Source organism: Halichoerus grypus, chromosome 2, assembly GCF_964656455.1.
Source record: "Halichoerus grypus chromosome 2, mHalGry1.hap1.1, whole genome shotgun sequence".
NCBI classification, from domain to species: domain Eukaryota; kingdom Metazoa; phylum Chordata; class Mammalia; order Carnivora; family Phocidae; genus Halichoerus; species Halichoerus grypus.
Window position 1 is genome coordinate 48,041,240 of NC_135713.1, and position 24,573 is coordinate 48,065,812.

A 24,573-nucleotide genomic window follows, 5' to 3' on the forward strand; every position below is an offset into this window, starting at 1 on the left:
ATTTAGTGGCTCCCCAAAATGTCTCTGTATTAGAAAGTCCTGGGCTTAAATTGGCAAGTTATAGATTTCCAGGTTACACCCCTGGAGATTCTGGGAGATTAATAGGTCTAGGATGGGGCCCTGGATTGTGTGTTTTCTCCTCCTCCTTCTTCTTTTTTTTGGTTTAGTTCTTATTTTATATGATGAACTTAACTCTGCAATCCCACTAGAGTTGGAGGGGGATAAGCAAAATATGAAACCCACAGAACTGCAATGAGAACACAAAGATTATAGAATATCTTGAGCAGGTGAGGGTGAAGAAGTGCTCATCTAAGCTACAGAAGGAATGGTCTGATGGTTAAAACACAAATCAGATTTATTAGATTTGTTCATGGTCAGCAATGGTGACCTTGCTGGTCTTGCTGTTCCTAGACCCGAAGTGCTCCATGGCTTCCACAATATTCATGCCTTTTTTTATCTTGACAAAGACCAGGCTTGCCATCCAAGCACTCCATCTTGGCAGTGCAGAGGAAAAACTGGGAACCATTTGTGTTGGGTCCAGCATTTGCCATGGACAAGATGGAAGGACCCATATGCTTTAGGATGAAATTCTCGTCATTAAATTTCTCCGTATAGATGGACTTGCCACCAGTGCCAATATGGCATGCGAAGTCGCCATCCTGGCACAGAAATCCCAGAATAATCCTGTGAAAGCAGGAACCTTTAGAACCAAATCCTTTTTCCCAGTGCTCAGAGCATGAAAGTTTTCTGCTGTCTTTAGAACTTTGTTTGCAAACAGCATGAAGGAGATGCGGCCCAAGGGCTCGCCTTGCATGGCCATGTCTAAGAACACAGTGGGGTTGACCGTGGCTGGGCCGTGCTGGTATCTGCCTGGATTGTGTATGTTCAGTAAACAGCCTGGGAGATTCTGATGTGCAGCCAGGTTTGAGAACCCCTGAGCTAGGACTTTTTTACATTTCTATGAAGGGACTTTCCTGGGGTGACAGGTTGTTACTGGCAGAGCGAGGACCAGAGCACATATTCCTCACGGATTATATTTTGTACCACTGATTCCAAGAGTATTTTGTACTACTGTGACCAAAGAGGCTTCCCAGAACTCAGGATGGAATGAGGAACTCAGGCTGCATCTCAGCAGGCAGGCATGCTTCTCTTCTTTATTTGGAGAAAGCCCAGTTTGGCTTGGCAGCCCCCTCTGTTGTCAAAAATCCCCAGCACAGCCTGGCACAGCTGCTGGCTTTGGGGAAGGGAGCAGGGGGAGGGAACACAGGAAGATGAGGCATGAAGGATAGTCTATGGCGGAAGCTACTTGCAGCCTAAGCCCCTTGGAGCCAGAAGGGCCTGTGGAGGTTGTTTACCTGACTGCCTCTTGGTCTGGAGGAGGAAATTTGGATAAATCATTTCACTTCTCTGTGCCTCAGTTTCCACATCTGAACAAGGGGGATCATGACATGCTCTGTACTCCTCCCTCATTAGAGACTATCGTAATAGTCATAGCATAATGCGAATTTTTTTTTTTTTTTTTTTTTTTTACCAGTATCTTAGTCCAAAGACACAGCTAATTAGAGATAGAGGCCAGACTTTGAACTCTGGTCTCCAAGTTGAGGCATCCCATGTAATTTCAGCTAACAAAGAGAGATGTATTCAGCTGCTTCCAGAGGGACAGGGCCAGGAAAAGCTTACAAGGGAAGTTGAGCCTGCCCTCATGCCTAGGTGAATTAAAGTCAGGTAGCTGCCCTCTTATTTATACATTCATTCATCACCAATTTATTCGGCTTATATTTATTGAGTACCTCTTATAGAATTGAAACTGCAAGATGTGGTGATACTAAGTCAAATTAGATGGGTTTTTTGTCATATCTATGGTTTTTGCGGTGTCTCCCTGAATATTTCTTTTGTCAGAAATATTCTCAATTAGCTGTCACTGTGCACAAATAACATGACTGGGTGAAATAATAATAGCTGTCATTTATTTAGCATTAGTTATGTGCCAGGCACAGTGCTAGGCACTTTCCAGAATACTACCTTGGAGCACAGAAGAAGAAACAGCTCTAGGGAGACTTAGTACATTTCCTAAGGAGACAGGTTAGTAGTGGTGGAGCCAGATGTATTTCCACCCTTTAAACCACAGTGTTGTATTGCTTTGAAAAGTATTTCCTTTTGGTAACAGTGTTAGGTAGCTACAAGGCCCTAGGCAAAATATCTATTTACTTGTGCATGTTCATCAAACTTATTTATAGCAGTGAAAAATAACCTAAAATATCCAAAATAAATTTAAATAAATTATAATACAATATTTTTGAAGAATAGTTGGGAAAGTGCCGTTCATAAAATGCTACTTCATAATAGGAAGATTTATACCTGTTTGGTACTAATTTTGTAAAACACCTACCCATACCCATAAATATTAAAAAAAGGATGGAAAGCAATTCACTGTTGTTTTCAATATTGTTGTTGGGTATTAGTGCTTTGGAAGAGTCTTATTTTCTTTGAACATCTTGAGTTTCCCACACTTTCTACTTTTTTTCCCTACGTTCCCCCCTGTATTATGACAATTCTCAAACATACAGAAAATATGAAAGAATTTTATAGTGAATACCCATATATCCACCATCTAGATTCTACAATGAACATTTTACTACACTCCATCACTTAACTACCCATTTCTCTATTTATCCATTTTATTTTTTGATACATTTCAAAATAAGTTGTTGGCCTCAATGTACCTGTGCCCAAATACTTCATTATGCTTATTGTTAAAATTCAGTATTCGTTGTGTACCTTTTTTTTCTTATAAGGTAAGATTTACTTGCGATGGAGTGCACAAATTCTATGTACCATTCAGTGGGTTCTGACAAATGCATCCACCTGACAAATCCTTAGCAAGATACAGAACATTGTCATCACCTTGGAAACTTCCTTCATTCCCAGTCAGTCCCTTTCCACAAAGCAACTTCTGTGCTCATTTTTTTCCAGGACGGGTTAGTTTTGCCTGTCACAGAAGTTCATGTAAATGGAATCATATAGTATGTAGGCTTTTATATAAAGTTATTTTATTCAACAATGTTTTTTAAAAAATTTTTAAAAAAGATTTTATTTATTTATTTGACAGAGAGAGACACTGCGAGGGAGGGAACACAAGCAGAGGGAGAGGGAGAAGCAGGCTTCCTGCAGAGCAGGGAGCCCTATGTGGGGCTTGATCCCAAGACCCCAGGATCATGACCTGAGCAGAAGGCAGATGCTCAATGACTGAGCCACCCAGGTACCCCTTTTTAAAAAATTTTTTTTAAGATTTTATCTGTTCATTTGAGAGAGAGAGAGAGCACAAGCAGGGGGAGAGGCAGAGGGAGAGGGAGAAGCAGACTCCCCGCTGAGCTGGGAAGCCGACATGGGGCTTGATCCCTGGACCTGGAGATCATGACCTGAGCCGAAGGCAGATGCTTAACCATCTGAGCCACCCAGGTACCCCTTCAACATAATGTTTTTGAGATTTGACCATGCAGAGTTCCTCTCTGGACCATGAGGTCCAGACCATGCAGGAACCAACAGAGTTCCTCTCTGTTGCTGGGGTGGGACAAATGTACCACTGTTGGTATTTCCATTCTCCTATTGATGGACATCTAAGCTATTTCCAGTTTTTGGCTATTATAAATAAAGCTGTTATGAACATTCTTATACATTCTTTTTGTGGACATATGTTTTTCTCTTGGGTAAATACCTGGGTGTAGTTCTGGGTCATAGAGTAAGTATATATTTTGTTTTGTAAGAAACCACCAAGCCCATTCCCAAAGTGGTTGAGCCATTTTATACTCTTGCCAACAATGTAAGCAAGTTCTGGTTGCTCCATATCCTTGCCAGTATTTGATGGTGTGAATCTTTTAAATTTTAGTCATTCTGATGGGTGTGCAGTGGTATCTCTTTGTAGACCACATGTTATTTTTATAATCAGAAAAAAAGTTTTATAAAAAAAAACTGAAATGATGCCAAGGAAAAGAAAGAGAAAGAAAAAAGTACTGGAAATAAATTTGGTAAAATTAATAGTGTTCTTCTTTGAGTGATTTACGAATGGATTTCTTTCTTGTCCTACTTTGCTTTAGTTTCCAAATAGTCAAAAATAAACATGTATTCCTTTTATTATGGAAGAGGATGTATCTTATTTGTAAAAAATATTACCAAGAGAATTAATTCATTAATCAGAGATAATTCAGTGATATTTTAGCAGTCATGACTGTGTGACAGCTTAAAGCTTAAAAAAGCCTAAAATGTGATAGCTGGGTTTGATGGGTTATATTTGGGTCTTATGTGTAAATACTCTGTATGAGCAAAATGTTTCCTGTCTGGGCTTCAGTTTCTTCCTCTTTTTTTTTTTCTAGAGAGAGAGAGAGAGCGTGCGCGTGTGAGCAGGGGACAGGCAGAGGGAGAGGGAGAGAGAGAATCTTAAGCAGGCCCCATACTCAGTGTGGAAGCCGATGCAGGGCTGAATCTCACAACCCTGAGATCATGACCTGAGCCAAAACCAGGAGTAGGATACTTTATGGACTGAGCCGCCAAGGTGCCCCTCTTCCTCTTTTTTATAAATGGGTTAGAATAGGTTATTAGAATAGGTTATCCTCTCCCAGTTATAAAGAAAATGTGTGCAAAACTGATAGGCATTTGAGGAAATCAGAGATAGGACAAATAGGCTTTGATGGGGAACAGAGGTTTGTTCCTTAGGAGTTTCAAGCTGAGAGAAAAAGGGCCATTTGCCCTGGGACTCATAGGAAAGGTCCAGAGCCACAGAGAGAGACTGTAAGATATAGCAAGGAGAATGTGAACTTCAGAGTTAGATGGTCCTGGATTCAAATTCTGATATAACACTCTTCTTGAACTTTGATCTTGGGGAAATGCTTTAATCTCTCTGAGTCTCAGCTTTTGCATCTGCAAAACGAAGATCATAAAACGTTTATCCTTTTGGCTGTGTGTGTGTGTGTGTGTGTGTATTTTGAATCAAATAACATTTACAGACATTGACATGGGTCAGTCTTCTGCCTTGAAATGTAGTAGGCAAGTGACAAAACTGGGGGAGAAGGACTTGGAATAGAGGGAAATAAAAGGGGCCAGAGATGAATTTAGAAATCTAGATTGTGAAGGCCTAAAGGAATGCTAGAGACAATCTAATCAAAACGCTCATTTTGCAGAAGAGATTAAAAATAAGGTCTAGCATTGATTCCGCATGGAGATGGCGGCCAGGCCAGTATGGGAACCCAGGTGTTTTATTTTCCAGTTATATCACGAGGCTTCTGCTAACTTCACAATTTAAATCTAACTTAATGTCAGTCAGATGAAGTGGAATTTTCCTTGCACATTCCACTAGGACCACTTTGCTTGGGGTTCTCAAATGCCATAACCAGCAAGAGAACAGAAAGCTCTCCAGGAGACTTGTCAGTGGAAGATTTAATTCTTCTCTTCAACTCTTTAAATTTTACAAGTTCAAGTGATAGGCATAAAAACCATGTTTTTGGTCAGCTTAGCTCTGTCCCAGAACTGTCTGTTGCATTTGACTCTGATTCTTCCTAAGCTCAGGCGCAAACTTCCCTGGAAAGTACCTGCTGCCCACTGAGGGATTTTCTGTGTATTAATTTCATCCATGAGAAGTTTCCTGCATTGTCCTGGCTTGCAGGCTAGACACTTACTGTCTGACAATTGTATGATTTTCCGGCACTTTCAAAGGGGACCAAATATCCCTGCCACACTGATTTGTCCTGATTAGTTTCTGTCAAAGTTGTTTACCACTGGTTTGGTGGTGTTAGCTTGCTTCTGTGCTTAATTTCAGAGAAAAAGATTTCTTTTCACAAAGCCAAAAAGTAAGTGCTTAGAATCCCTCCTTTCAAACCTTCAGTTTTTTTTGGTCTGTAGAAGCAATTTCTTGGGTGGTTTCATTGGCTTAGTAAGAGAAAAGAAAAGAAAAGAAAGAAAAGAAAAGAGAAAAGAAGAGAAAAGAAGAGAAAATAAGAGAAAAGAAAAATCAAGATCCAGCTTGAATATTCTCTTGCTCCAAATCTCTATGAAAAGTCTTTTTTCCTTGCATACCACACCCCTTACCGACTTTGCAAAGGGGTGCTCAAGGGTGAGCACTCTCAGCCCTGGAGATCTTGAGACAGGAAATAACATTAAGCTATCCAAGGGGTAGCACCCCCCGCCCTCCGTTTCACAGGGGGATTTTTACTCCAGCCTGATTCAAAGAATAATGAACCTCTTGTGAGAAAATCTCTTAGGAAACGTCTGATCTAGTTTTCTGAGATGTTCGTCAGAGGAGCGAGAGGACTTTGGGACTATGAAGACTGACTCTGGATCCATCTTATCTTATTTATCTACTAGAATCAGGGTTAGCTTCCTGCTGGAAGGAACAATTTCTGCCACGCTCCTTCAACCCAAGACAGAAAACACAGAAGAAATATTGATACATTCTTGTGCTTTCCAACACAAATGTATTTCATAGAGTCCTTGCTGCTATAAAGAAATTCTTTGAGAGCAAAATGTAAGAGAGCTTTGTTCGTAGAAAAGTCCTTTCTTCCCTTGGCTAAGGGCTTCTTGTTCTTTTGCCATCTCTACTCTCTCCCTTGCCTGCTTTGTTTATATGACAAAGTCAATATTGTACTCCACTTACTGACATTCACTGTGGTTAGGAAGATGGAGTTGTATGTTTTGGCCCTAAGGGCAATGTGGTGGAATAGAAAGGCCTGGAACTCGGTCTGGTGTCATAAATTCAGGCTCTGGTTTTGCTGGTGATTTCTCAGACCTCAGCGTCACCAATCATATCTAAGAATAAGACTTTACAAAATATTTTTCATAACACATGTGAGACATTTAACACAGGTCCAGGAACAGAGTAAGCACACAGTTAGTTCTAGCTGTAGTTGACTTAAAAGTTCGTTTCACCAACTGCTTTATTCCTTAACGGGTGTGTGTGGCAGGGGACTGGACTCCTGTAAGAATATGAGAAGGAGGGCTGCTGAAAGGGGGCCAGGATAGGAAGAACTGAACAATATTTGTGGAGGGCACACATTGGCTTGTTCTTTTTCTGAGGGCTGACTCTTCAGTAGTGGGTTAGTGTGTGATGTAGTAGAAATGTAATAGACTTTGAGTAAGACAGATTTGGGCCCCAGGTTCTGTTCTACTGACTTTAGTTGTGCAATGTTGTGTAAGTTCCTTAAAATACCTCTTATAGGTTGAGTAGAGTGACCCAAGTTTTCTGTGCTCTTCCCTGCCTTCCACACCTGAAGCTGAGAGAACTAGGCTAGAGCACTGGAAATGACTCCATTCTCTGTGTGAAACCAGCCCTGAAGAAGCAATTAAGGCAGCCTAAAGGTGTTGGCAGAAGCCTAATAAACCTTATGGGCATGTTATTTGGGGTTGCTAACCTTTCTCACAATTGGACACTTCTATTCACAGATTAGCACCAATAATAAGCCCCATTGAAGAGAATGGCTCTAATTGGTTCCTAGTTGTTGCTCTGGGATAAAAGTTGACCATCTATTCTGAGAATGGTCTTTCCGAGGCTGTGTCTGCAGTTTGCTCAAATGAACTGATAAATCAATGAAAAATTCACTTCACAGAGTTGTTGGGTCTGAGCAAAGCTCTGACTTCTTGTGCAGGTTTGTGCGTGAGTGTGTAGGTGTGTTAGAGAGAGGGAGTGTGTGTATGTGTATGAGTTTAAAATCATGATGTAGACAAATGAAAATACTTAGAAAAATAAACTAACCAAAGGCCCAAATAAAAATCCGCTTGCTTGACTCATCTCTCCTACATTAGTGTAACTCAAAAAGCAAAAGGAAAACATTTTTTCATAGTGAACATGACCTGTCACAAATTCTAATGCTTTAGGAGAAAAACAAAATGATGAGAAGAAGATTCAGCCCAGGATTGAGGATTTTCCACACCTTTCTCTCCAGGAAATTATTCTAGGAGGGATATCCAGGTCAGGTATAGTTTTGGTAAAGGCCCATTGTATAATTTTTTTCTTGACTTGACTTCTTCATATTCTTTTATTGTGGTAAAATATACATAACATTGACCATTTTAGCCATTTTAAAGTGTACAGTTCAGTGGCATTAAATACATTCATCCTGTTGTGCAAACTTCACCAACATTAGTCTCCAAAACTTTTTCTTTCATCTTCCCAAACTGACACTCAGTACCCATTCAGTCCTTCAGATTTTTAAGAGACAGCAAATTACAGATTTTGGAACCATCTATTCCTTATTCACAAGAGGAGTTAGTGCAGGAAATAGCACATCATTTATCTTTCCTTATTTATTTATTCAGTTACTCAGCTGGTGTATGCTGATTACTGATGATGAGCCAGGTACTGTGTTGGGGATGATGTTGAACAAACCCGACAGAATCTTGCCCTCTCCGACTTTACAGATTCTTCTCTTCTTGTTGTGGTGGGCAGAATGATGGCCCTCCAAAGATATCCATGTCCTAACCCCTGGAACCTGTGACAGTGTCGCTTTACATGGCAGAAGGGATGGTGAGATATGATTAAATTAAGGATTTCCCTGCCTTTTTACATTTATATTGAGGTAAAAGAAAAAAAGAAGAAGAACATTATAGATGTAGGGTAAGGATCCTGAAACAGGGAAATTATCCTGGATTATCTGGGTGGGCCCAGTGTAATTACAAGGATTCTTTTTTTTTTTTAAATAAAGATTTATTTATTTATTTGAGAGAGATGAAGAGGGAGAGAGAACATGAGTGGGAGGGGCAGAGGGAGAGGGAGAGAGGAAGAATCCCAAGTGGACTCCTCACTGAGCACGGAGCCTGATGTGGGGCTCCATCTAACAACCGTGAGATCATGACCTGAGCTGACACCAAGAGTTGGGTGTTTAACCAACTGCACCACCCAGAAACCCCTGTAAGGAATCTTATAAGGGAGAGATGGAAGGTCAGAAAAGGAGATGAGACAACAGGACTGAGTGATGAGAAGGGGTCCATGAGCCGAGGAATTGGGAAAGCCTCTAGAAACAGGAAAAGGAGAGGAATGGATCTTCTAAAACCTCCAGAAGGAACACAGCTTTCTTGACACCTTGGCTTTGGCCCGTAAGACTCATTTTAGACTTCTAATCTCTAGAACTGTAAATATAAGGTAATTTGTGTTGTTTTAAGCCACTAATTTGTGGTAGTTTATTATAGCAGCAATAGAGAACTAATACTAATACTTGTCTTTTTGCTTAGTGTTAAGGGGTTTCTTTATTATGAGTTTTCCCTGGTTGGTTCAGGAAACAGGCGAGTGTAAAGATTTTGCTCTTGAAGCCCTGCCTGCCCCATGTCATAAGCCTATGTCTGGATTTTCGATGGACTATGACTTGTATTTAATTCATCTCTTATTTTTCTCACTCCCTAGTACCATGCTAGGTGCGTTAAATGTCTAGCACTCAATCTAGGAAGCATCCTACACTTGAGTAAGGCGTTTTCTGCAAAGAGGTCAACAACATTCAGGGGAGGAGGTCATTCCATTACTTGGTAAATTTACAGATGTGTAATCACTTTGCCTGTAGTAAAAATGGTTGCTACCAAGTGCTGGTAGTGTATTCACATGTGCTGTATAGTAAACTAGTAAACTACAAGATATGTGATTTTTCCGAGACCCACATAAAAGGAATAAATGTTCTGTGCAGGAGTCTTTCTCATGCTAAAAATAAAATCTTTGACAATTCTAAACTCTCAATATTTACTTAGTCTTGTGCTTTTCTGAAACAGTAATCCTTATCCTTTTTGCTGCATGATTCCCTCTTAAGAACAAAAAATGATATTTTCCAAGCTTTTAGACTTCATTCTGTGGCCTCCCTCTCCAATCTGCTGGGCAGAGAGAGGTCAGGGCTGAGTGCAAAAAGGAGTAAACTGCTACCGGTCTTGGGAAGACAAAAATGTGAGCATGAGAATGGCAACTCCATGTTCTCTGCTGTCGTGACCTAAGGCCAGAGAAGAACTGATTCTTCCATTTACCTGATTTTTAGAGATCCTCATAAAATTGAATATCTTTCTAAAGAACAAATCTGAGGTGCTAGCTAAACTCCTCTTTTTCATGTTAGAAATGAAATCTAAGGCACAGAAAGTTGAACCTCTTTAAAATGGCTTACAAGGTCCTTCATGACCCAGCTGGCCTTCTCCCTATCTGTCCAGCCTCTTCTCACACTATTTTGCCTCCTCATCTTCCAACCATTCTGAAATTTTTTTTAGTTCCTCTAACAATTTGAGTCTTTCTAGTGTCCTAGCTTGTACCTGACTCAGCCTGAACCAGGCTTTCTTCTCCCCTCTCCCCCACACCTTGGCCTAGCTGACTCCTACACAGCCTTCAGCTTAGAGGCTGCTTCTTCAGGGTAGCGTCCCGTCATCCCACGCCACGCTGAACTGCTCCTTTGCAACACAGCTCTTACACACTGTCTTAGTGATGCCATTTACTGGTCTTTCTCCCCGACTAGACTGTAAGCTCCAAGAGGGTATGTTGCATGGGGGCCTGTGTGTCTTTTGTGTTCGTTGTTTTCCCTACTGTGCTTGGCACTTCCTTCTAACAGACCGGCTCTCTGCCCACTGGCCAAATCTACCTCAGTCAGCCTTTTATGTGCCACCATTTGTTTTAATTGCACAGTTGTACATGACCGAGCAAACGGCGGATAGGTACCTGTAATCAAACAGTCGGAAGATTTTAAGCACTTTTGTTCATTCCTGGAACAGTCACTGAGCCTTGGCAATAGGCAATTTAAATTCTGGACAACGAGTTTTCAAGCCGCTTCAATGGCTACATTTTGAGAATAGCGGAAAAACTCCAACCCTTTGATAATTAGACTGAATCAGTTTTCATAATTCTACTTTATGCCCTAGAATGGTTAGCAAACTTCATTATCAGTGGCCTGATGAGAAAGCTTTTAGCTTCTAATATAGACCTTGTATGTAATTTAGATTTGCAACCAACCTATGGCCACTCTGCACAGCAGTGTTTCTTAGACAAGATGATCTTACAGTTTCATCATTATAAATAATTTCAAAGTAGGCTCAGGAAAGAGCATACAATTAGCATCTTGTTTATGTATGTTTGATTCAGAGGAAGGACAGCTGACTGCCACAGTTGAAAGCAGCTACCATACACCTCTATAACACAGGTAGCCTGCATTTGCTGAAGTTGTAAATTGCCATCTTTTCTTTTGCTCTGTATATCCAGAACATTGCCAGATTCTAAAGGACTCTTACTAGTTAAGAGGAACACATCTTTAAGAAATTTCTAGAAAAGACATATGACTTATTATCTGACAGAGCATCCCAGGCTTCCCCTTTTGTAACACTCATAAATTACTCCTTCAATGTCTCTTTAATCCACAGTAATCTAAAGCATGAGACTCCATCAAGGCAGAGATCATTCTGTCTTTGCCACTGAATCCGCAGCACACAGACAGTTCATATATATTTGTTGGATGGATAGATGAGTGACACAGATGAATGAACTTCCATAGTGATGTGTTGGTATATAGGCAGTTTTATCTTTGGTAGCTCTACTTTACTCTAAGTTAGAACTCTATAGCTTATTTGGAAAATTGCTTTGCATCCTGTTTCAGTATGGCTCCATAATAAACCACCCCAAAACTTATGACTTTTGTCATAACATTTCTTTTGCTCATACAGCTGCATTTTGAAGAGCGCTCAGTGGAGAACTCATTTCTGCTCTCCTTGGTGTGGGTGGGGGCAGCTTGGCAGCTGGAGAGGGGAGTCATTTGAAAACTGCTCCTTGCCTAGGCTGGGAATCTTGAACAGCTGAGGGCTGGATCAACCAGGGCTCCTCCAACATCTCTCTCTATCTCTGCAAGGTCTATGTAATCTCTCTAGCATGGCGGCTTCAGGGTAATTGGAATTCCTACATGATAGCTCAGGGTTCCAGAGGCACATGTTCTAAAGAGAGAGAAAAAGCCAAGTAGAAGTTGTATTGCTTTTTGCCATCTAACCTCCTAGGTCTCGTGGCATCTCTCGTGCTGCATTCTATCCCTTTGAAGAAGGCACTGTGCTCAGCCTGTAATCAAGGGGAGGTTGAATTACATCCCACCTTTTGTGGGAGAACTCGAAAACATGTTTCAAAACCATCACTTACCCATTCACTGTTCTGGAAGTTTTGTAAAATCAATAAAGTCACAATCAACTAAGTTGAGACTTGAAGGCTTATTCTGCTTGAGACAAGAACTCCTGCAGAGAAGTAAAACTAGAATACCATTGTCACTTCTTACGTACAGGCATGAAAATGAGGCGGTTGAATGAGGACCCTTTTCTCTCCAGTGTAAGCCAAAACATCATAACTCCTCCAAAAGGTAGAATTTGGGGGTTCATTTCTGTTCTTTGAAGGGGTGCAAGTGGGACTCTTACAAAGGGAGAAGAGATATAACAGGCAATGTCGACGTTGGCATTAGTAGGCATATGCTTTACAGTACCCTCATTGCTTCCGACCATTCTGGCTCATCCCCCCAGCGTAGGCTCCAGGAATGCTGGTTAGTGACTTTTCTGATCCTCCAGTTGCCCTTTTCAGACCATTTCTTCCCCAGCAACTCCCACAGTTCATTTCTATCCTAAATACATTTTCCATTTTATAATGCTGAGAGGGTTCTGTTATCTGATAGAGAAGAAACCGACATCATATTATTCTATTAAAAAATTCTTATTTTTGACTAAATACAGCTTGAATAGCTTTTATTTGCAATCTTCATATAGATGGCAGCTATAAACCATGTATACGGACCTTTTAAAAATCTAATGGAGTTCCCCAGAACATTGTGCATTGATTTCTATTAAAGCATTACCCAAAGATGGGTAAAGATGGATTGCTGCTCAGGTTCTTGAGGCCATGCCTCATAGGCCCGAGGTGTGAGGAGGGTCAACTCTTATTCCCCCACCCACTGGCCTGAGGAATCTTACCTTAGATTACCCTCAAAGCACCAAAGGACCGAGTGACTGACCACTCCTCTCCACTCTGGAATAACCTAGTTAGGTGCAGATTAGTTGCTCCTAGAATGCCTTGCCCAAATCCCCTCTGGGCTGCTGGCTGAGTATTTACAGCCCTATTAGAAAGAGCCCATCTCTCCTGACCCTGGACAAAGCCTTCAGGACTTACAAGTGTGATTTGGGGTTGTAATCAGAGCGCTCCTATTTCTACCCCTGTCAAGCAGCTTTCCTTTTTGGCCCTGGAACAAAGGCCCTTTGGGGAGGGGTAAATACCATTCATTTTTTTTCCGATAGACAAGAAATGGACACAGAGAAATATCTCAGTAGATTATCATTCTGCAGTAAATCTCAATAAACCATCATGCTACATAGGTAAAATACCTTTTGCTATTAAAAGAAGCTTATGAACATCAGATGAAACAGTGTATGGGAAATTTTCTTTTCTTTTCTTTTTTCACTGTGTTTATAGGGTATAGATGTGAAAAAATTTCCTGGATGGAAGTGATGTTCACAAGTTAAGACAAGGACAGAGCAAAAGGGTTTTCGGGATGAAAACAATTACAGAGGGAGTAGTACCTCTCTTTTGCAGATCTGTGTTTGCTGACCTTTTTTTTTTTTCTCTCAGAACTTCTAAATATGGTGAGTTTCTGCTGAGTCCCTGAAAATGGGCCGTTTGCAGAGTATTTAAAGAACTCAAGGGAGTGTTTCTAAGTTCTGAGGATCTCTTCCAAAAGGGAGGTGGGGAGGATTAAGGAGCTGCCAAGTTAATTCCACAGATGTGTGATTCACTGACCCTCGTTCTTAAAATACCTGACAAAGTAGAGTCTACAAGAGTTGAGATTACGTGACTGGACCAGACTCTGCTGCAGTCTGCACTTTCTCCAAATGTAGGGGTCTAGAATAAGATTACGTTGAAGAATGTAGGTGTTAGTGGAAGTTTTCCTGCTAGCTCTTCCCTTTATTAACTGTGCAAACTTTGTGCCAGGGACTCACTGTCCTTAAGCCTCAGGTCCTTGTCCCTAAAATAGAGGTAATAACAGCAACTAATTTACCTCATAGACTTGATGGTGGTATGGGATAGTGGTTAGGAGCATGGATGCAGAAGCAGAGTGTCCAGGTCCCACTGCAGGCTCTACTGTGTATTAGCTCTGTGAGAGCTTGGGCAAGCTCCTTACCTCCCCAGCCCCAGTTTCCCCATATGGAGAATTGAGCTAACAACAGGACCTAGCTCCTAGAGTTGCTATAATAATTTCATCAATTAAGAGAAGTAAAGTAGTTAGGAAAGTGCTAGGGCCTAGGAGATCTCAGGAAAGGGAAGTTCTTCATGTAGTTTTAGAAGCAGGAATGAGAATGGGGGAGCCAATGTCAAAAAGCCTAAGTAGGCTTACGGTGGATACCCACATCGTGGGGGGTACGAGGGAGATACAAGGTGCAGCACTATCTTACATGGCATGAATTCTTTGCCTAGAAAGGTTCTTTGGACAGTTATCTATACTTCACTTACAGACTGATGCTCAGAATGCAATTAAAGAATAAATTTATTAGCCTAAGACAGTGTGTTTTGGTGACTTAAAATAACAAGAACCATTTATTATTCTCACAGTTCTTTCAGTTGACTGGGCAATTTTGTTTCACATGGTGTTAGGGGAGGTTGCAGTCTTTCGGGGTGCTCAATTGGGTGGGATGTCCAAGACGGTTTACTCACGTGGTACACGGGCAGTGCTGGCTGTTGGCTGTGAGCTCAACTGGGGATGCCAGACCGAGCGCCTTGGTTCTCCTCCACATATCCTTTCCTCGTGGCTTTGGTGGCTCACAGCATGTGTCTGTGTTCCAAGGGTTAGGAAGCCGAAGCTGCTAGTCCTCTTAAGATGTGGGTCCGGATATTTCAGAATGTCACTTCTGCAGCCTACTATTGCTCAAATCCGTCCTAGGGCCAACCCAAATTTCAGTGGAGAAAAAATTAAACTTCATCCCTTGATGTGAGGAGCAGTAATCAGGGAGAGGAAGGGCACACAGGACGGAGACTAACTATTGGTATTAATAGTCTATTGCTGTGTAACAAATTGCCCCAAAACATAGCAGCTCGAAACAATGGACATTTATTATCTCTCATGGTTTCTGAGGGTCAGGGATCTGGGAATGACTGAGCTGAATGGTTCTGATTTCAGAGTCTCTCATGATGTTGCCGTCAAGCTGTCAGCTGGTGGGGCAGTTTCTGAAGGAGCTGGAGTACCCACCTCTAAGCTCATTCATGCGGCTGTTGGCAGGAGGCTTTCAGTTTCTCACAGCATGCTTCTCTCCCTAGGGCTGCTCATCATATGGTTTACCCCAGGAGAGTGGTCTAAGGAAAGAGAGAGGGAGAGAGAGGGAAAGGGAGAAGGAGAAAGAAAGAGAGAGTATGAGAGAGAGACACAGAAAGAGAGAGAGAGAGAGAGAGAGAGATCGATCAAGCCTAGAACTGAAATCTTTTTATAACCTAATCTTGGAATGACATACTGTTACTCCTGCTATTGGTCATATAGACCAAACCTGGTACAATGTTGGGTGGGGGGGCGGCTACAAGATGGTGTCGCTTGAGGATTACTGAGGATCATTTTAGAGGCTGCTTACCCTACCACTACGTAGTGATGCTGTGCACAAGAAGCTTGTCGGGAGCTTGTTAAATTTGCATATTTCTAGTTTGAGATTCTGATGTGGACCACACTTTGGGGATTGTTGGTCATACAAAGGCTTTAATCTTATTCACATTCTGAGGGCCAAAGGGCAGCCAATTGTCTGCTGCAAGTGCACATTTACACACCAGTGTGAGTAGATACGGGTTTCTCCTTTGCCTCCCACGGGATTTGATGCATACTAAATGTGAAGACCACAGACCTCTGGGTTGTTTGGAGCAGATGACACTGACAGGTTATGGCTTTTTTGGTTTTGGGTTCTTCAGTGAACTCATTTTTTTTTTTTTTAAAGATTTTATTTATTCATTTACTTGAGAGAGAGAGAGAGAGAGCATGAGCACAGGGAGGAGCAGAGGGAGAAGCAGACTCCCCACTGAGCAGGGAGCCTGATGTGGGGCTCCATCCCAGGACCCTGGGATCATGACCTGAGCCGAAGTCAGACGCTTAACCAGCTGAACCACCCAGGTTCCCCTTCATTGAACTCTTTGCCTATTTTTTATTTTCCTAAGCTATAGATCTCTGCTTTTGATTGGCATACATGTTGTCAAATGTAAGAGTACCTGTCAGTGGCCACTTACTTGCAGATACTCATCACTTGCATGTGGACATCGATGATGTCACTACCAGTGGATTTCATTGTTTCTCCAGTAAGACACTAAATTCCTAACCTTCCGGTTTGACTCAGATCACTATAGGGAAGCCCTCCAAATATATTTGGATTTGTCTCTCCCTCCTTCTGTCCCTCCCTCACTCACTCCTTCTTTTCCTCTCTCCCTTCTATTCAACAAAACACCTGTGTAGGAGTCACCTTTTGGGCTGTCTGCTTAGCTCACAATGATTTTTTCTTCTCTTTTGCCCCGTTTCCATTGTCCTCAATAACTGTGTTTGAATCATATAGCCCTGACCAACTGAACTTAGTAAATTGGACCGCTGTGGATACCTGACTCAAACTAGGCATTCTGATTCCTTCCCTGGAATTTGGAATTGGGACCAAAGAGGAGACAACAAGGCATTCTTTTTGCATGGCTGGATTCCTGCCCTGTAGGTGCAAAAATTGTGGTGGAACTGAGTCCCATCACCACCATCCTCCCCTTTTGCTGTGTAATCTGATAGTAGAATAGTCAGTCTGCAGTGCAAAGCAGTTGTAGGAGTGAATTGGTGATGGAATATGGGAGAGTGTGACTTTTGGATTCCAGATGGCTTTCCATTTCTTGTATCCGTCTCTTCTAGGATCTTGGCTTGGATTTTGTATGCTTTCCATGTATGCTTATAATTTGTACCTCACCTTTCCACCCTTCTAAATTTAAACTAGCTCCCATAGATTTCTGTTACTCAGGTTTTTTTTTTAAGATTTTATTTTTAAATAATCTCTACACCCAATGTGGGGGTTGAATTCACAATCCCGAGATCAAGAGTCTCATGCTTTACTGACTGAACCAGCCAGGTACCCCTTTGTTACTCGGTTATTAATACAATCCATTTATATGGGCACTGTGGCTATACCCATAACCTGGTGAGTTCAGATGTTAAAGGGGAAGATTCTTGCTGAAGGCCACCTCTAGAATAATAGATGCGTGGACATAAGGTGATGAGAGCACTGAGGAGGGATTCCTTACTCCATCTGAGAGCGCTGGCAAAGGTTTCATGGGGCAGGGGAGGTTTGAACTGGGCTTTAAAGGATGGTAGGAGTTGATGAGAAATGACAAGATTCTAAGTTCAGTGTGGTCAGACTGGTGTGTAAAGGCATAAGGGAGAGTGACTATAGAAATTGGAGGTGGGATTTGATGCCAGAAAAGTCAAGGGTTTATTATGTTATGCTAAAAATAACAAGACATATTTTCAAAAGAGAAATGAAGATAATCTAAAGCATAATTTGGAACAATTGGTCTGGAATATCTCCTCATTATGTATTCATTTGCTATGCACTGTAATGGAGCTGGTCCTTATAAGTGCATTTGGAATTCAAATGACTTTCATATATACCTTCTGTAAGGTTTGGCCTCTACTTTAGAGGAAGCTATTGAAAAACATCCATAAGCTTCCATTCTGGTTGTAATATTTCTGTGGCATGGGAAAGGCATTAAAAAGAAGACTTTCACACATCACATTTGGCCAGGCAGATGTTAATTAGAAACAAAAGCAATTTGTGTTTAATTTAATGGTAGTGGCAGATTCATTATACTGTTCTTTGGTCAGACACAGTGCAATGAAGGTAGATTTCTATGTTGTTTTTCTCTCTCTTTTTCATTCTCTTTGTCTTTCACAGTCATGGTTTAATGTATTTCCTGGGGATCCTGACTCTCTTAATTTTCTCTCCCATTTGATTTTTTTTTCTATATCATCACTATTATATTTGAAATTTAATTCTTTTTTGCTTCTAAGCTTTCATTTGTTTATTTTTGCAACCTATAACTACACATTTCTAATTTTCTTTATGGTGGGCAAAGTCAAATTGTGGGTTATTCAGGAGTTGGCCACCCAATTACTACATCACGTGACTCTTATTTTTTCCTTCTTCTCCCTATTGCTGATTTTATAATCTTTTCCTGCTCACTCATATATTTATTAACAACTACCCTGGGATAAAGGAGGAAAAAGAACTCAACAATTAATATTTGGTGAGTTTTGAACAAATTTGATAAAAGGTTGGTTGGGAAGGATTTGAAACTCCTGGGTAGAAGCAAGAACTTTGATTATCAGTAGAGCTGGGTTTCTTTTCTGAAGTCTTAGCAAGCTGTAAGAAAACATTTTCTTTTAAGAAGACTGGCTTAAAGGAGACCTCTAGACTACCTCTTCAAGGGATAGCTTACGTCTCATTTGAGAAAGCAGAACAGAACTCCCACTCTCTTTATTGAAAGATGCAGATAGGTAATATGGCTTTCAGGCCCATGGATGTGTGTTCTAGTCCTCACTTTGCCATTCCCTAGCTATGTGATAACAACAGAAGCAATATAAATAATAAAAACACACTGATGGCTTATGGTGCTATTGTTATACTCCTGGCATTTTACTTGTCTTATCATATTTCGTTCTTACAAAAAGACCTTATGAAATAGGAAAAACTATCTATTATATATAGGGAAACTGCGTCAGAGAGCACTTATGTAGTTTGTCCAAGGTTACTTGGTTGGTAACTGGCAGGAGTCTAACTCCAGAGCCTTTTTTCTTAATCAACATATCACACTTTCTCCCAACACTCAATTGCCTGGTCTCTTTGGACCTCAGTTTGTCTTTACAAAAGGGAAACTCTGATTGCTCTGATCTCCTCTCCCTATTGGAGAGGATCAAATGAAAGGGAAGATGTTTTGAAGACTATAAAGTAGCAGAAAAATCCCAACAATTATTAAGGTAGACAAGCTGAAAGAGAGAAAGAGAGCGGAGGAAGGCTCCCTGGAGTGAGAATTAGAGTTTGACCTTCAGTAAAAGGGCTGCCGTCATTGTGCTGACAGCCCAAACCGGGGACCTGGGTCACTTCTTCCAGGGCTGTCAGAATGGCAGGGGCAGGGGACGGATCGCATCCAGGCATGAGAGGTACTAGAGTCTCTGGGCAGATTCACTCAGAACTTGACCTTTTGAATGTAAAACACTTGTCAGGTTGCCAAGTGCCAACTAGCCAGGGGGTGGATTCAGCCAGGAGAATAATATTCCTGTCACTTTTCCAGGGATGCTGTCTGTCTAACTGGACCCTATGACCACAGGGTCTCTTTCGGAAGAGAAATGGCTTCTACTGAACTCAGGGAATACCTAGAAACTGGGATCTCTCTATCATCTGGTTGGCATTTCTCAAGTTTTAAAACCCATTTCCCCATTTTATCAATGTGATAAATTCTGTAATTTGTATTATAAAAATAATTATATATATTTCATTTCCTAACTATAAAATTGTGCAGTTTGAGTGTTTTCACATCATATGCCCCTACCTCATGTCTGGTAAGTCTCTGTGGGTGGGGTTTTGGTGTGTGTGTGGGATGCTTGTTCTCTTGGGAATCACTGATATAAATAGTATATTTATAGAAATGTCTCAGTCAACCCATTTGGACAGGAGATTTGCACAAGAGAGCTCTGTGAAAAGCAAAAACATGGGTCATTCTATAAACTTGGTGGAAAAGCTTTCCTTTAGGAATCAAATCACAGAGGGTGAGGATGAGAGGGTAGTAATTTAAGTCATCTACTTAGTCACTGACTACTTAGAATATGAATCCACATCCTTGTTGTTTAAATGTTTACAGTTAGGCAGGTTGTAAAATGGCTGCAAATTCTTCTCATCCCAGATCGTTCTCCTCTTTGCCACATGGTTTTGCTTGTCCTTCCATCAAGATATGGAGTCTTTTTTTTTTTCTACCTCGTAAATCTGGGCATTAAGAAATGTGATGCAAGCAGAAGCTTGAAAAATAAAAACACTGGGCTTGCCCTCTCTTACTGCTAGGACCTCTTTTGTCACTACATGAAGAAGCCCAGATCAGCCTGCTAGAAGATGGGAAAACATGGGGAGCAAAGAGAGGGGGCTCAGAGGAGGCCACTATGCCATCAGTTCTGCCAACCACCAGGCATATGAGTGAAACCAGCCTGTCTTTGTTCGGGTTGCTATAACGAAATACTAGAGAGTGGGTAGCTTAGAAATAGCAGGAATTTCTCACAGTCTTAAAGGCTGGGAAGTCTAAGATCAAGAAGCCAACAGATTCAATGTCTGGTAAGAGGCTCGTTAATTGACAGCTGTCTTTTTGCTCTGTCCTCACATGGTGGAATGGGTGAGGGAGCTCTCTGGGGTCTTGTGATGTTGTGATTTATAATAACTATATATTTGGTGTTCCTCTATTCCTGGCTCAGAGCTTCTAAGATCCTTGGAATTTCCTAAGTAATGTGAGCAATAAATGTGTCTTTTGTTATTCCTAACAAGCCTCTTTCAACCACACCTGAGTTTATGTTAATGAGGCAGCTTTTGGACTACCCTTAAGGATGGGGGCTACTTGCTGTGGGAAACAATGTTATGATTAGAGGGTTCCAACACCCCTGGAGATTGAGTTCCATTACCAAAGGCCAATGATTTACTCAATCATGCCTATGTAATGAAGTCTCCATAAAACTCCAAAAGGGCAGGGTTCAGAAAGCTTCCAGGTTGGTGAACAAGAAAGTGCTGGAAGGGTGGTTTACCCCAAACTCCTGAGGAACCGAAGATACTGTGCTCAGATCCTTCCCAGATCTCACCTTTATCTCTTTATCTTTTTATCACCTGTATTCTTTATCTGGCTGTTCATTTGCATCCTTAATATCCTTTATAATAAACCAGTGATCTAGTAAGTAAACCTCTTTAGCAGATTAAAGAGGAGGTATTGGGAACCTCTGATTTATAGACTGTCAGAAGTGTAGGTAACCACCTGGACTTGAGATTGGCATCTGAGGCGTAGTGGGAGGGGGGCAGTCATGTGGGACTGAGCTCTTATTCTGTGGGATTGGATGCTAACTCTACATCAGAATTGAGTTAAATTGTAGGACATCCAGCTAGGGTCTTACTTCACTTTCTTTAAGGTGTCTTTTGATGATAAACAATTTCTTAATTTTTTTTTCATAGTCAGTGCTTTTTATGTTGTTTAGAAATCATTCCCTAGCTCAAGGTAAAAAAAATATCCAGTTAATGCTTTTTTTTTTTTTTAAAGATTTTATTTATTTGACAGAGAGAGAGACAGTGAGAGAGGGAATACAAGCAGGGGGAGGGGGAGAGGGAGAAGCAGGCCTCCCACTGAACAGGGAGCCCGATGCAGGGCTCTATCCCAGGACCGTGAGATCCTGACCTGAGCCAAAGGTTGTCGCTTAACTGACTGAGCCACCCAGGTACCCCCAGTTAATGCTTTTTTAATTAAAAATACAAGTTTTGTTTTTTAAAAAACACATGTTTTTAATACATCTGGAGTTGATTTTTGGATATAGAATGAGACAGGGATCTAATTTCTTTTTCTATATGGATTGTATTTTTTTTCACAGCTTTATTTATTGAACAGTTACTCCTTTTCCTACTGATGTCATATGCCACTTCTGTCATCTATCAAAACATCACATAAGTGTGTGGGTTTATTTCTGAGCTCTCTATTCCATCCTACTCCTATCCTATTCCGTCCTACCCTACCTTATCCCATTCCATTCTATTCTACTCGTCCATTTATCTGACCTTGAACAAATATGACTGTTTTAATTATTGTAGATTCATAATATTCCTGATAGTTTGTAGGGCAAGTCCTCTGCCCTACTCTTCTATGGATGATCCTAGCCATTCTTGGTCTTTTCCTCTTCCATATACATATACATTTTAGAATCAACTTACCAAGTTCCATGTAAAACGCTGTTGAGATTTTACATTGAAATCTATAGATAAATTGGGAGAGAATGGATATCTCCACAATATTGTCTTTCTACCCATGGACATCCTAGATATTTCTTTTATTTAGGTCTTCTTAATATTTTAATAAGGTCTTATAATTTCCTATGTGGTTCTGACACACTGTGAGATTGTTTTCTTAACTTGATGTTCTCTGAATTATGTAAATGGATTTAAAAAATTTTTAATTTTATTATATTATTAAAGATTTTATTTATTTTTTAAAAATTTTATTTGAGAGAGTGAGCACAAGCAGGAGGGAGAGGGAGAGAGAGAATCTGAAGCAGACTCTGCACTGAGCTCAGAGTCCCATGCGGGGCCTGATCCCATGACCGTGAGATCATGACCTGGGCTGAAACCAAGAGTCGGATGCTTAACTGACTGAGCCACCAAGCGCCCCTTATTTTTAAGTACTCTCTATACCAAGTGTGGGACTCAAACTTACAACCCCAAGATTAAGAGTCACATGTTCTACCAGACTGAGGCCAGCCAGGTGCCCCTACAAATGGATTTTTTTTTTAAACTATATTTTCTAATTGTTTGTTGCTGAGCAAAGGCTTTGAAGTCCAAGAGGCAATGCTGAAAGATGTCCACAGCTACAGAAAAAAGATGTACACATCATTTACCTTCCAGCAGCAGCTCAGAAAGCAGCTCAAATATCATTAGAGTGCTGCTAGGAGAGAAGCTTGACCCCTATCTCATCAAGTTCCCCTGGCCACCCAGTCAGTCATGATGAAGATAGAAGATAGCAACACACTTATGTTCCTTGTGCACGTCAGGGACAATGAGCACCAGATCAGTGTGGCAATGAAGAAGTACCGTGACAGGAGCGCCTGGGTGGCTCATTCGGTTAAGTGTCTGCCTTCGGCTCGGTTTATGGTCCCAGGGTCTTGGGATCCTGGCTCCCTGCTCAGCGGAAAGCCTGCTTCTCCCTCTCCCACTCCCCCTGCTTGTGTTCCCTCTCTCGCTGTGTCTCTCTCTCGGTCGAGTAGATAAATAAAATCTTAAAAAAAAAAAAAAAAAAAGAAGTACCGTGACATTGACCTGGCCAAGGTCAACACTCTCATCAGGCTTGATGGAGAGAAAAGGCATAGTTTGACTCCTATGAGCTTTGTATATTGCCAACAAAATTAAGATCATCTAAACAGTCCAATTAGCTAATTCTAAATATAAAATTTTTTTCACCATAAAAAAACTTGAGATTGCCATCTGAGATGTAGTGGGAGGGGGGCAGTCATGTGGGACCAAGCCCTTATTCTGTGGGATTGGATACTAACTCTACATCAGAATTGTTAGCCAGCCTACTTGCTAAACTTTATTTCTAATAATTTATCTAAATATATTCTTTTGAGTTTTATTTTTAAATAATCTTATAATATGCAATGAACTATAGATTTATATTCTCTTCCAATTCTTAGAACTCCAGTTTGTTTTTATCATCCTGGCTCAAACCTTCACAATGTGAATAGAAGAGGTATTAGTGGGATCTATCCCATTGTTTAAAAAGAATGATTCTAGCATTTTCCATTTAGAATGATTGCTCTGTTTTATAGATACTTCTGTGTCTTTTTGTTATGCCCTCATCATTCTTTGAGCTCTTCCTTACTTTCTGGAGCAAAAAGATGTTGCAGGTTTATCTTGTGTTTTCCCTACCCAGCCCTGGAATTAGCCATTTCTCCAAAGACCCTTGGTTTACTTAAGTGGAGGGTAATATACAGGACCAAGATCTAGGGGGTACTCACTATTATTGGTATATTATGTTGTCCTGTCTTAGTGGACAGAATGGGCACATACACATATGTATCTATATTAAAACTGTTGAGTTCACACTAATACCTCCAATTCCAATCCCAAACTACAGGGTATATTTTTAATTTCATCTTTTCCGTATTTGTGACCCTCCTATTGCAGTGAGAACCCTGATTTCCATTATCCTTGATGTATTTATTTGCTCAATTCCCCCTGTATGTAACCAAACTCTTGTGTAGGCCCAAAACACAAGCAGTGGGGGAGGAGCAGGGAAAGGAGGAAGGAGGAAGAGTTTTGTTTTTTGTCTTTATTTTATAGAACCACTTCCCCTCTCTCACAAACCCTGAAGAAAAGCCACAGAAGGATAGGGGAGGGGAGAAGTGCCCCAGGGGAAACAAACCAGTCCAGTCTCTGCCTTCAAGGTGAGGCTGAGAGAAGGCTAGCAGATGGAGCCAGCTGGCCCCTCCTCTTTTCTCCCAGGTGGTTCCTGGTAGCCTTTTTTTTTTTTTTTTTTGTAAAGATCATTTTTAAAAGAGCAGTTTTAGGTTCACAGAAAAATTGAGAGGAAGGTAGAGAGATTTCCAATAAATCCCCTACTCCTACACATGCACAGCCTTCTCCACTATTGACATCCCCCACCAAAGTGGTACATTTGTTACAACTGATGACCCTATGTGGGCATTTCATCATCACCCAAAGTCCTTAGTTGACATTAGGATTCACTCTTGGTGTTGCACATTCTGTGACTCTGGACAAATGTATAATGACACATATCCACTGTTACAGTATTATATAGTTTCACTGCTCTACAAATCTGGCAGTCTT

General features: G+C 41.0%; 1 pseudogene; it reads right to left on the reverse strand.

The window, feature by feature from the left end:
- Positions 1-358: 358 nt before the first annotated feature.
- On the reverse strand, positions 359-16,266 carry LOC118538343 (peptidyl-prolyl cis-trans isomerase A pseudogene; annotated as a pseudogene).
- Positions 16,267-24,573: the final 8,307 nt, after the last annotated feature.